The 13354-nt window shown below is 36.6% G+C and overlaps 1 pseudogene; it reads right to left on the bottom strand.

The window, feature by feature from the left end:
• Positions 1–689: 689 nt before the first annotated feature.
• On the bottom strand, positions 690–3869 carry LOC137713308 (uncharacterized; annotated as a pseudogene).
• Between the last annotated feature and the right edge of the window lie 9485 nt (positions 3870–13354).

The following is a 13354-nucleotide window of genomic DNA, read 5'->3' as shown; positions in this document are numbered from 1 at the left end:
ATTTCTTTATTTGAAAAAAATAAGATTAATTTAAAAAATGCAGAAAAATCAAGGATCAACAGGAGTATGCATAAAAATAAGATTAACTAAATACGCACTCATCTTTATTAAAAGGAGTATGCATAAAAAGAAAAAGTAATGAGAAAATTTCCCAAAACAAGTCATCATATATTCCTTTCTAGTGGAATTAACTTAAATAGAAAGAGTGATAGAGTGCTAAGTTTGCAAAACCATCATTTTAAATGTTTAGATGCTTGTAGTTATTGGGAAAATTCATTTTGTAGGCCAATTGTGACATATACATGCAAGTTTAAACGTATACAAACAAATTTTGAACTTTCTTCTTGTACGGAGCAATTTTTTTGGTGTACAATAACACGATTATGTGGCGTTATTGTTCTACTCTTAACACGTGAATTTGTTTTTACATACGCACACTTAAAGTGGGATATATCAAGTTATTAATTATGTTGTCTACTCTTGTTATAATACGTAAAATGATATACCACGTGACCTATATTGATGATATTGATAAATGTTTTTCTTGACATACAAAAGTTATTGCATCTCGTATCGATATTGCACTTCAATGTAATTTCTGGTGCAAATTTGTAGTTTAGTTAGTTAAAAGTTTTCGCAATTTGTAGTTTAAACACGGTGAACGTGCAAGAATTTTCATTACTACCAGCTCGAAAAGCTCCACATACAAATGTACCAAACAACCATCCTGGTTTCACACAGTAGTTCTCAAACCCAACTTTCAAAAATCAATCCCTAAGAAGCAACCGCATTGCGATGCAACAATATATAAACAGAGCTTGCTGGTACAAGACCTATCATACATACCGAAATGATCAACTGAAATATCGTAACTCCGTATCAGAGATGCACAGGAAAGTTCACCCTGTGATTATGTAAGGGGAAAGGTTTACCATCCGTCAGTTAAAAGTGCCTTGACAATGGTCTCGCACATCCGATGAGCATGTGGGAACAAGTGTCCAGCACCTGGTATCTCATGATAGCGGATCCAAGGAAGCTGTTCAGCAATGTAGCGTTGTAGTAAAACAGGCACCATGCGATCTTCATCTCCTTGCCACACGTGGACGGAAGCTTCATTGTTGGGGAATGGGGTTTCCAGTTCCAGAGGACTGAATTCCCAGGTCCCAAATCCACCATTCATGACACGGTAAATGGACTCAAATTCTCCTTGCTGTCTTACCTGTTCCTGAGGAATCCACATTGATAAACAATTACATGTTAGTTGTATTTTTCGTAATACACATTCAGTACCTGTGCCTACCACAGATTATCAAACTAAATTTACATATTCAGTGTCTGTAAAATATCAAAGTTAGCTAATTTCATTACAAAATTGTTTCATCAGATATTCAAAAAAATAATAATTCTACAGAATTTTCCAAAATATGGGGTACGTACCACATTTGGTCGTCCATTAAGAGACTTAGGTATAAGTTCTTTTGTCTTGGTCAGAAAGACAATCTCTACCGTGAGCCAGAAGACTTGAACCGGGAAACCATTTTTGAGTGTTCCAAAAGTAGGTAAGCCAAGGGGTGTAGTGCGACACACGAACTGCCCATTGGTCTTGCAGAAGCTGTTGGGAGTAAGCTTGACTGGATAGATTTGCTGGAATACCAGTCCACCAATAGTTAACCACGGGCGCTAATAGTGCTGCTCCAGCGATCCTGTTACCATTCACACCTAGCGTAAGTAAATATATATCTCCTTTCAAACACACACACACATGCAGAACCTGTTCACTTCCATTCCTGTACAAATATCCTACCTGTGAGGGATGAACTTGAAGCAGCTCCAAATCACCTGTCCACCCATGGAGAAACCAATTACATAAAATCTGTGTCCTAAACCCAATTGGTCAGCCAGTTCCTCTATATCTGTAGCGCTGCTCTTCACCGTTCGCTTTGGATTAGGGTCACTTTCTCCATAACCAAGGTCTGTCAAAAGTAACACCATAGATCCCCAAGTCTTTCACAGTTTCCTGGGTAAATTTACCATAGGCTAAACGTTATTACAGGAAACACGAGATACATACTGATTAAATCATAAGATAGATACCGGAGACATGGTTTCAGCAACGACAGCATCATGCCTGCAATTATCAATACCATGGACATAAGCTATTTTATGCTGTGCATTATCTTTTGGGACTCCATGCTCTTTGTAGGCCAAATGCCTTCCATCCTAAGTTTTATTCTTGATCCTGTAACAGGAGGCCCATCAGGAGAGCCACATATCTTCGATGGAGGAGGTTGGATTGCCCGATATGCCCACGCCGATAATCCAATAAACAACGCTACTAGTGATGTCTTAAAAATCCCTGAAATTTTTTAGGTTTAAATGAATCACAATACAGAGATTGGAGAAGATTTCATCACAAAGAAAGAAAGGACCAATTTTTCAAGTTCATGCCTTGAGCATTAGTTCTGATTTCAAAGACATACATAAATCCAATAAGATGCACTTAGACCAAATTCTTGGAAGTTTACAAGAAATTAAGGAGATGTTTGGTATCCTTCTTGGGTTCAACTCATTGTTTTTGAAACCAATGTAATATAGCTACCTTCTTCATTTTTGAAACCTATAAAGTGATTTCAAATAGAATACCAAACAACCCCTAAATAAATGGTGAAAACTAAGATGGTTGTAATGATTACTTAGAAATCCATTGTGCAGTCACATGCAAGGCCTTGTGAAAATACTATAAAGAATCATAGTCCCTGATCATTGAAGTAATGTTTGAATCAAGCAGCATCAATTTGTATTTTGATATGTCCATAAATCATATAGAGCATCATATTTGAGAGTAGGATATACAAGTTAGTTATTCAACAACAATAACAACAAAGCCTTATCCCACTATGTCTTCTGTTAGACCCAAGTAGTCCAAATCTTTTCTTAGAGTCTCTTTCTAAGTCTTCCTAGGTCTTCCTCTACCCCTTTGGCCCGGAGCCTTTGTTTCGTGATTGCATCTTCTAACCGGAGTGTCTATAGGTCTTCATTTCACATGTCCAAACCATCTTTAACCGATTTCCTCTCATCTTATCTTCAATTTCGGCTATTCCTAATTTACGTCGGATATTATTTTGCTTTCGACAAACGGTACAATCTCAAAAATCACACTGCTAACACAATCGTAAATTTGAAGTTTATGCAAGTCAAGACCACTCCTTTTCCAATAATTACTTCTTTCCGGTAGATTGAATCGGATCGAACCATGAGTCATGACCTATCCTAGTTCTAACCCAACATATCACAGTTCAACCTGAAGACACATATTAAACTTTCAATGGTATGTCACGAGATGCAACAATTAATATAAAAAAAAACTAATAAAAAGAGTTGAGTTTTAATGATAAGGACAAAATAAAAGGTAAAGTGATTAGTACAAGAATTGACTTTTTAGTATAAAAATGTGGTTTTTCATTAAAATAAACAGTACCGAAAACATTTTGTTATGTGTCTTGTAAATATAATGAAATACTCGGCCAACCTAATCACAGATAATGCTTACTTAAATAAAGTTCTGAACTTTCTTAAAACCCAAATAATGAAATTGCCTCAAACAAACCGAATTCTTGCATTCCGGTCCTGCATTTTCTCATCAAGCAAACAGAAATTGGTACCGCATTACAACAGAACAAGCTACAACGAACAATCATGATCAATAATTGGAACGCTTAAATAAAATTACAAAAATTCAAATAAAAAGGGGAAACGAAGAAGGAAGAAAACCCACCTGCCGGAAGTTGGAAGGAGCTGGTTTGCTTGGCTCTTCGGGTGTGAACTCTCGCCGACGCGGCCGATATCTTCCTGTTCAATCCTCCCGCCATTTTCACCAACCCACGAGATCAATGAAAGAGGTTCGATACTCAGGATTTAGTCAGAGAGAGAGAGAGAGGTGTGTGAACGGTGACGAGGCTCTGCTTGCCACTGTGTGTTGTCAGTTATGACTCTGTTGCGATGCGAAATGGTAATTTGCATGATAATAAAAGTCCATTACTAAATAACATTTAGTTCAACGGTTTATTTATATTTCTCTTCGTTTACAAGTAAGAAGTTTTAAATTCAATTATCGTTAAAAATGAATTTGAAACGTATCATTACTATTATATAGTGAGGTTTAATTCATTCTCCAACTAATTAATAGATAATATATTTTGTTAAAAAAATACTGACAAATGATATCATTTGCAGCTAACTAAATGAAATGAACTATGCCACTTAAAAAAACCATCTCCAACTGGCTAGTTAAATGAGACTTTTTAGCTATTTAACGAACAAAAAAAAAATATGCAAAAAAAATCAAACGTGAACAGGCTAGATAAATACGCACTCATTTTTATTCAAAGGAGCATGAGCATCCATAAAAAGTAAAAATTATTTTACTCTAGCACGCGAATTTGTTTTTACAAGTAAACATTTAAAGTGGGATATATCAAGTTATTAAACAAATTGTTCTATCTTATTATAATATATAAACTGATATACCACATGACGTGTATCGGTGATATTGATAAAAAAAAAAAAAAATTTCTAGCTTGAAAGTCTTTGCAGATGTCAACTTCCTGTTGGTTGCTAAATGATTTGGAGTAGCAATTAGGATTTTGATCCAAATGTTCTCATTAGAGTTGAGAAATCAGCTCGTGGGCTGGGACATTTTGCATCTGGACACACATAATTAATTACCATATTTACAAATATACCCCTCACTTTAATTTGATCAACGCATTTACTTGGGTACTTAAAATTTAGATCATGTGATATTTCCCACCACATGATGAAGTGCCTGTTCAACGATCAGTCTGAAAAGAAGAAAAGGTTAATTCCGAGGGAAAAAGATCCTCTCCGATTCTTTTATGGATCCAGAGGATTAATCAATCATGTTCATTCATCGTATATCGTTCAATCAGTTTTCATTAGGTATTATTTATATTCAATTTAAAATTAAAATTTTAAAATAATTTCTAATAGTACGATGTATGATGAATAAATATAATTGATTGATCTCTCCAATCTCGACAAAGAGGAATCGGAAAGAATCCCTTTCTAATTCTGAGCATCATGGACCCCAAAGTTGTTTTTTGGTGACCACTCTTTGTCAAACATGGTAGGGACTGAATTTTTCATTTATTGATAAAACAAAGTGCTAGGGTGGGGTAGGCCTGGGCATGGTACAATTTGGGTTCGAGATGGGAGTTGTACGGTAACCATGGACAGAGCCAACTTTGGCCCCGACTCAGTTTTTTGGTGAAAAATTGTAGGGTAAATTACACTTTCATACTTTAGGTTTGGACTCTATTACAATTCCTTACAATATATTCAAAACATTTCTCTTTTATATCTTAAGTATTATTTTATTTCAAAATAATACATTCGTTATATTTTTCATCCATGAATCCGTTAAATGTTGACGTGGCTGCTATGGCTACCAAATGTTTGCCACGTGACAACTAAAATAATTTTTTAATTTATTTTTAAAAGCCTGAAATGTTTTTTTCTTCTCCTTCTTCTCTCTCCTCCTTCTGGGTTGCAGGGGGTTCCCTTTTTTTTTTTTCTTTATTTTTTTTTTCCTTCTTCTTCTTCTTCCTCCTCCTCCTCCTACTCCTCCTCCTCCTTCTTCCTCCTCCTCCTCCTCTTCTTCCTCTTTCTTCTTCTTCTTCTTCTCGGTTGCAGGGGGTTCGGGTCCCCTTTTTATTTTTATTTTTTTCTTCTTCTTCTTCTTCTCATAGGTTTTTGGGTTCTTCAGGGATGTGGGTCACTAGGGGGAAGAGGAAGAAGAAGAAGAAGAAGAAGAAGAAGGAAGAAGAAGAAGAAGACGGAAAAAAAAAAAAAAAAAAAAAAGGGAACCCCCTGCAACCCAGAAGAAGAAGAAGGAGGAAGAAGAAGAAAAAAAAAATTCAGGTTTTTTTTAAAAAATATTTTACTTGCCATGTGGCAAACATTTGGCAGCCACGTGGTATATATGTGGCAGCCATGTCAACATTTAATGAATCAAGAAGAAGACGGAAAAAAAAAAAAAAAAAAAAAAGGGAACCCCCTGCAACCCAGAAGAAGAAGGAGGAAGAAGAAGAAAAAAAAAATTCAGGTTTTTTTTAAAAAATATTTTACTTGCCATGTGGCAAACATTTGGCAGCCACGTGGTATATATGTGGCAGCCATGTCAACATTTAATGGATTCATGGATAGAAAATATAACGCATATATTATTTTGAAATAAAATAGTACTTAAGGTATGAAAGTGAAATGTTTTGAAGATGTTGTAAGGAATTGAAATAGGTTCCAAACCTGAGGTATGAAAATGTAATTTACCCAAAATTGTACATATTGCATGCAATAATTTCACATGATAGAACATTTTCAGTTATGAAATTTCTAAAAAATATCAGATAAAAGATCAATGGATGAATTATTACATGGTCATTTAAAAAAAAAGAGATATTTTATGATATTGGTAATGAAGTTTTCATGCAACGTTGTCAAAACATGAAAATGCGTTAAGAAATATTATAATATGTTGTATGAAAAATCTTATGGTGCATTTCAGTCCCCCCTTGGCCATAAGTCTAGCTTCCACACCATAATGGGTTTTGAACTCGAGACCTCTACTTTTTAGTTTTATGTAATAATATATATAAGTGTTTTGTTAAGTAAATTCTTGAGCATTTTAGTTTGTAAATTTTTTGTTTGAGGATGCCCTCCTCTAGCTTTGTCCCTGACAAAAACCGAAACCGAAATTTTATATCAATACAGTACGGTTCAAGAGTCTGTACTGAATATACCGATGGTATCGGTTCGGTCTTGAGAATATTTCGGTTTCATATTGACATTTCGGTTTGGGATTGATTTGGGTTTCTTCAGTTTGGAAGTGATTCGGGTTTCTTAGAGATTGAGTCAACTACTCAATTTAATGATTTTTTTGTGAGATGGTAGCGGTGACAATAATGTGGTTCAAATTCACCTTTAGTGAGAATCAAACTTAAGATATTTCACTTACAAGTGAAGAAGAATACCACTTAACGTTAGTACCAAGTGGCCAATAGATGTTCCAAAAAGAATTTAAAATAAAAAATAAAAATAAAAAGCTTATAAACCTATTAGACCCGTAGAACCTTATAAAAAGCTCCTCTATATCTTGATTTTTAATGAAGCCCATCTCTATGTTTGCAAGCAGAACGACGACGTCTTGCATAACCTAGTAACCTCTTCTTCTTCCTCCAGACTTCTCATCGCCTTCCGTCGTCGCTGCTATACAATACACATGCTGCTTCCTGCCTCTTCTTCTATGCATTTGCTTTATTCGGTTTGGTACAGTATTTTTTTTCCAATTTTGAAAATTCAGAACTGATATCGTACCATTAAATACTCATTCGGTACTAGACGGTCCGTGTTCGGTTTGGGTATCCTGTTCCGAATGCCCACCCCCTAGGGTGGGGTGATTCCGGCTAGTGAGGAAGGATGATAAAGAGATTAGGGTTTGGAGATGAGAAGAACAAAGGGATTGAAATAATTTGGGATAAACTATGTTGATTAAAAATAACAAATAAAATTATATGTTAACTCATTAAATTTAATGATGTGGCATTACATGTAAGCTGCCACATCATGTGTGGTCGCTCTACCATTTTCCTAAAAATTAAACCATTCACATGTAGCAACACATCTTTCTCTCAAGCCCTCTCACTTAGGGCTAGGTTCGATTCAAATCGGTTTGGTTTGGTTCTATTTTTTTTTGTTTTGGTTTTTTTGGGTTCGGTTTTGGTTTTTTTTTTTATTTTTTTCGGTTCTTCATTTTTGCCTCCAATGGTTGTGGATATGATGTGACTGGTCGGATTGCTACCGTCTACAACGAAAGCAGAAATTTCCTGCACAACACATAAAGTTAAAGTCTTTGAAGTAAACAAATTTACCACAAAATATATGGAATTCACCATTAGAGCCACCAGAAACATGCAAAACACACCATGGATCACTCCAAAAAACCCAAAAGTTTCATGAAACGAAATCCCTAACACTATGTTTAGATGAAGAAATTTAAGATTACCAAGGAATTTTAAAATGACGGAAATTAAATTGACGGGATTTTATTTTCTAGAATTTGTGAATTTTCATGTTTGGTTAGCCTAAAAGAACAATGGAATTGAATACGGAAATTTTTATTTTTAAGCTCTCAATCATAGAAATTGGGAAATGACACCTATATACATGGAATTTAAAATTGGGAATTGGAGGTCCCAAATTTCAAGTTTTTTTTCACGCAGAAATTCTAAATTTCTATGTTTATGAATCCAAACAATAGAATTCATGCATGTCAATTTACAAATTCTGACTTTTATCCAAATTCCAAGTTTATTTCCCTCATCCAAACATAGTGAAAGATCACCCAAAACATAAACAAATATTTTGCTATTTTTTCACAGATCGGTAGCACATGATGCAAGTGCGATGCAGATTGAAAACTTCCAAATTTAACCCAAATTACACAAAACCTTCTGACTTTAATCTAACCCAGTTGATTCATATCACTATGATCTGAGCTAAAACTGGAAGTATCCCAATAAAAACCTTGAATTTGAAGAACCCAAGTTCATACCAAAATCTAGATCAGAGAAAAAGAAACAGAACTTCTGCTCAGCTGAGAAAGTTTCTACCTTTCGCAACCAAACATAAACAAAAATTAGAGAAAGTAATGAGGGATTGAGAGAGTACCTTATCGTCAACCATGATTAGTTGGGAAGGAAGAGGTGAGAAAGAGCGAAAGAGAGAAAGAGGAAGAGGAGAGAGAATCAAATCGTAAATTTTGTGGGGAGAAAGGAGAAGACCATGGTGGTGGCAGTAGTAATGGTAACGATGGTGGATGAGAATGAAGAGGAACCTAGAATTTAGGAATGATAAGGGAAAAGTAACAGACTACAGAGTACAAAGGGGATGTGTTGACCTTAAAAACTACCAAGTCTACGTGGTGCGCAGACTGAATAACTAATGAGCTAACTATGTCATTCGGTTGATACGGGGCGTGTCGACTCGTCGGCCGAGGAGTAAAATTTGTTGATGTTGTGTTGAGCGAGCTACTGACTTCTTGATCTTGCGACTGCGGCCGAGGAAGGAACACGCATCGGCCTTCGGGTTCTAGAGCCTGAAGACAAGGCTGCTAGTTCTGCGAAGTTCAATATCAAATTCGACTTTCAATGTGCCGAATGTAGTAACCTGTAACACCTCACTTCGTCGAGATGGCTAATGAGATGACATCTGCCAATAAGGACTCGAAAATCCTTCTCGACCAAGACTTGGATAGGTAACCAGTCGGCCTCGACGCAGTGCTATTTATCCAAACTGAAGGTGTTCCAGGAACGGCTAATTATACGGCAACAGTGTTGTTTATCCAAACTGAAGATGTCATCGGTTGCCTTCACAGTACTGTTCATCCAAACTAAAGATATGTTGGCGAAAAAAGAAAATTAAAAAAAATCTCAAGATGTTTGAGAGGTTTGCGCAGGGCAATTTGTGTGTTGAATTGGAGAGTCTTTCTCGTGGTCACTGCTTCTGTATTTATAACATTCATATCTTCTACTAGGCATGGCCATATAATTTTGTAGAATCTAACTACAACTCTAATTCGCAGAATTGAACCTGATCCACATCAAAAACCAAGGCATATCCTTTAAATTGATCCGTGGGATTTTTCCCTCGACTTTTCAAACCTAAAACAAGTTGGGTTTATCACATCTCATAAGAAACCTAGCCAACCTAGGCTTCTTATCATCAAAACTCCATCAGTAGCTTTTAAACCCATCTGACAACATCCATCACCGTGCAAAAAGGCCTAGTCTACCTAGGTTCCTTATCTCATCATTATCCAAGACCATGATTTTAAGATCATCAAATCTCAAATGCTGATCTCCACTCCAAGCTATTTTAATCTACACATCCACTACCATACATCCAAATCAATTTGAACTGTACTGCTTGATTCATTATCTGACGCCGTGCATATCCCAATATTCCACCATCATTCAAATTAATTGGGATTTAGACAAATATTAGGTTTAAATAATTTAATATATTACTAAGAGATAATATCTTGATTAAAATCACAATATTATTTCTCAATAATAATTGAAAATTATTTCAACCATTTGGTCATTCAATGGTCTAAAATTATGCTCATTCAACGGCCTCGATTGCTCGAGCCGATAGTGTAAAATTGAGTCCAAACATTACCCCCCTCCCCCAGTTTCCTTGGACTTCGGCGCGCAGGCCGAATGGTCAAGGAAATTAATTATTTTGTAGCCAGCAAAATCCTGTATCGTCGAAAAAGAAACTTTGTTCCTCAGCAATAACATCTCTGTGTTGCCGACGATGTGGTCTTCCTCGGCTGCCACAATTCTATACAAGGCTCGGCAAAAATTTGAGCCGAGGAAAACCAACTGGGGTCGAAGTCTCGAGGACTTGCCCACTGCTTCCCATGGTACTCAGGATATATATATATATAGGTAACCCGATAGCCTGATATGACTTGTCGGCCATGCCATTGGCATATACATACATATATATATATATAACATGAACCTGTGCTGAGCTCAGCTTGTGTGATGTGTGTGTGTGTGTGTGTGTGTGTAGGTAGAGCACAGGATTGCCTGAACCAAATCTCAAGGAACTTGTCTTGAATATCAACGAATAATTCCATGTCGCACGAAATGACCCTCGACTCAGTAGAACAACCATTATTTAAACAAGTCTAGTGTGAATTGATCTACACGGCTGTCAATCACGTAAACTGACTAAGTGTGCCGCATGGGATGTTCCTCGGCCCCTTTTTATGTTCTTAAGCATCAGCCCCTATGTCTCGGCCTTTTTCGTTATTAGAGCACTCATTTGACGAATCATTTTCTAAGTCGATTTGTGGCTTAGAAACTTGAACTTCTGCTTCTAGGCCTACCACAATTTCAATCTCGACCGAAAAAACAGGTGGCCTAGGTTCTTCTTCGGCCGTCTCGACAATCTTCTTAGGCCAAATGTTGGTTGTGGTCGAAGCAAAAAATTGCCCCCTGGCCTTCTGATCCAACCATTCTTCAAATGGAATTGATTTGAACCCAAATGGCCTTTTTTTAATCAGCCACTCATAAAATCGAGCTCTATCTTTATTTAACCATTGATCTTGTAAGCTGTGATGAACCTTCACCTTTATCATTTGAGAGAAAGATTTTTGCCTTTCTTCATTCACTTCAACGATCTGGTCAAGGAGTTTTTGTTGCTCGACAATTTCCTCGAATAGGTGTCGGGTCTCATCCTAATTATGATCTTGATATATCATGTGAACTTCTTAGTTTTAGCACTGGGTCCCACTGGGCGTGCCAAAATGTTAACCCTAAAAATTACCATGCTTACGTGGCGCGCAAGCCGAGCAACTAATGAGCTAACTACATCCTTCAGTTGATGCGGAGCGTGCCAACTCGTCCACCGAGCTCGGCCAAGGAGTAAAATTTGTTGATGTTGCGTTGAGCGCACTGCTGACTTCTTGATCTTGCGACTGCGGCCAAGGAAGAAACACGCTTCGGCCTTCGGGTTCTAGAGCCTAAAGACAAGGCTACTAGTTCTGCAAAGTTCAATATCAAATTCGACTTTCAATGTGCCGAATGTAGTAACCTGTAACACCTCACTTCACCGAGATAGCTAATGAGATTACCTCTGCCAATAAGGATTTAAATATCCTTCTCGACCAAGACTTGGATAGATAACCAATCGGCTTCGACACAGTGCTATTTATTCAAACTGAAGGTGCTTCGAGAAAGTTGATTCTACGGCAACGGTATTGTTTATCCAAACTGAAGATGTCACCGGTTGCCTTCACGGTGATGTTTATCTAAACTGAAGATGTGTTGGCGGAAAAAGAAAATAAAAAAAAATCTCAAGATGTTTGAGAGGTTTGCGCAGGGCAATTTGTGTGTTGAATTGGAGAGTCTTTCTCGTTGCGACTGCCTCTGTATCTATAGCATTCATCTTTTCTACTGGGCACGGCTAGATAATTTTGAAGAGTCCAACTACAACTCTAATTCGCGGAACTGAACTTGATCCGCATCAGAAACTAAGGCATATCCTTTAAATTGATCCATGGGATTTTTCCTTTGACTTTTCAAACCTAAAAAAAGTTGGGTTTTTCACATCTCATAAAAAACCTAGCTAACCTAGGCTTATTATGATCAAAACTCCATCAGTAGCTTTTAAACCCATTTAACAGCATCCATCATCATGCAAAAAGGTCTAGTCTACCTAGGTTCCTTATCTCATCATTATCCAAGACCACGATTTTAAGATCATCAAATCCCAAATGCTGATCTCCACTCCAAGCTATTTCAATCTACATGTCCACTGCCAGACATCCAAATCAATTTGAACTGTATTGCTTGCTTCATTATCTGACGCCGTGCATATCCCAATATTCCACCATCATTCAAATTAATTGGGATTTAGACAAATATTAGGTTTAAATAAGTTAATATATTACTAAGATGATATCATGATTAAAATCACAATATTATTTCTCAATAATAATTGAAAATTATTTCAACCATTTGGTCCTTCAATGGTCTAAAATTCTGCTCATTCAACGGCCTCGATTGCTTGGGCCGATAATGTAAAATCAGGTCCAAACAAAAAGCCCGAAGGGTAAAAGGGTAAGGTGGGTCACCTTTCAGACTGAAAGAACGACACCGTTTAAGTAATAAAAATATTAATTTATAATTAATTATAAAAATTTCGGTTCGGTTCGGTTTTCAAATCCCATAAACCAAACCAAACAGAATCAGATTCGATATAACAATTTCGGTTCGATTTTCGGTTTTTTGAACCCACCCCTACTCTCACTTCTTTCACGATAAACCTAGATCTTTCATCTCGCCTCTCCCCCGAACCTCCTAGATGTGCAATCTCCTTTGACAACTAAATGCAAGGTTTTTGCGGCTTTGGTTAACACATACTTTTTTTTTCAAACTCTAAAAACCTAACTAAAAGTTGTAATACACTCAAAAGTCTGATCGTTTCTTCGTCATATATGTCAATTTGTTCGTTCATTATGCTCTTTCATCACAAATTCACAATGTAAGTGGATTGTGAGTAAGTTAGGGTTAGATTGTTAAATAAATGGGTAAGTGAAGTTATGATAAAAACTGAGGGTTGATAGCAGATCATAGCACACTATGTTGCCCTTGCTGTTTCTAAACCCTTGTGGGTGTCTAATATTGGGTGGATAATAAATTACTTTGTTTAAGGTGTAATTAAAAGCTCATTTGGAAGTGCTATATATTCTATAAAGTATAAA

This window comes from Pyrus communis, chromosome 13 (genome assembly GCF_963583255.1).
Source record: "Pyrus communis chromosome 13, drPyrComm1.1, whole genome shotgun sequence".
Taxonomy (NCBI): domain Eukaryota; kingdom Viridiplantae; phylum Streptophyta; class Magnoliopsida; order Rosales; family Rosaceae; genus Pyrus; species Pyrus communis.
This window is presented reverse-complemented; position numbering and strand designations above follow the sequence as displayed.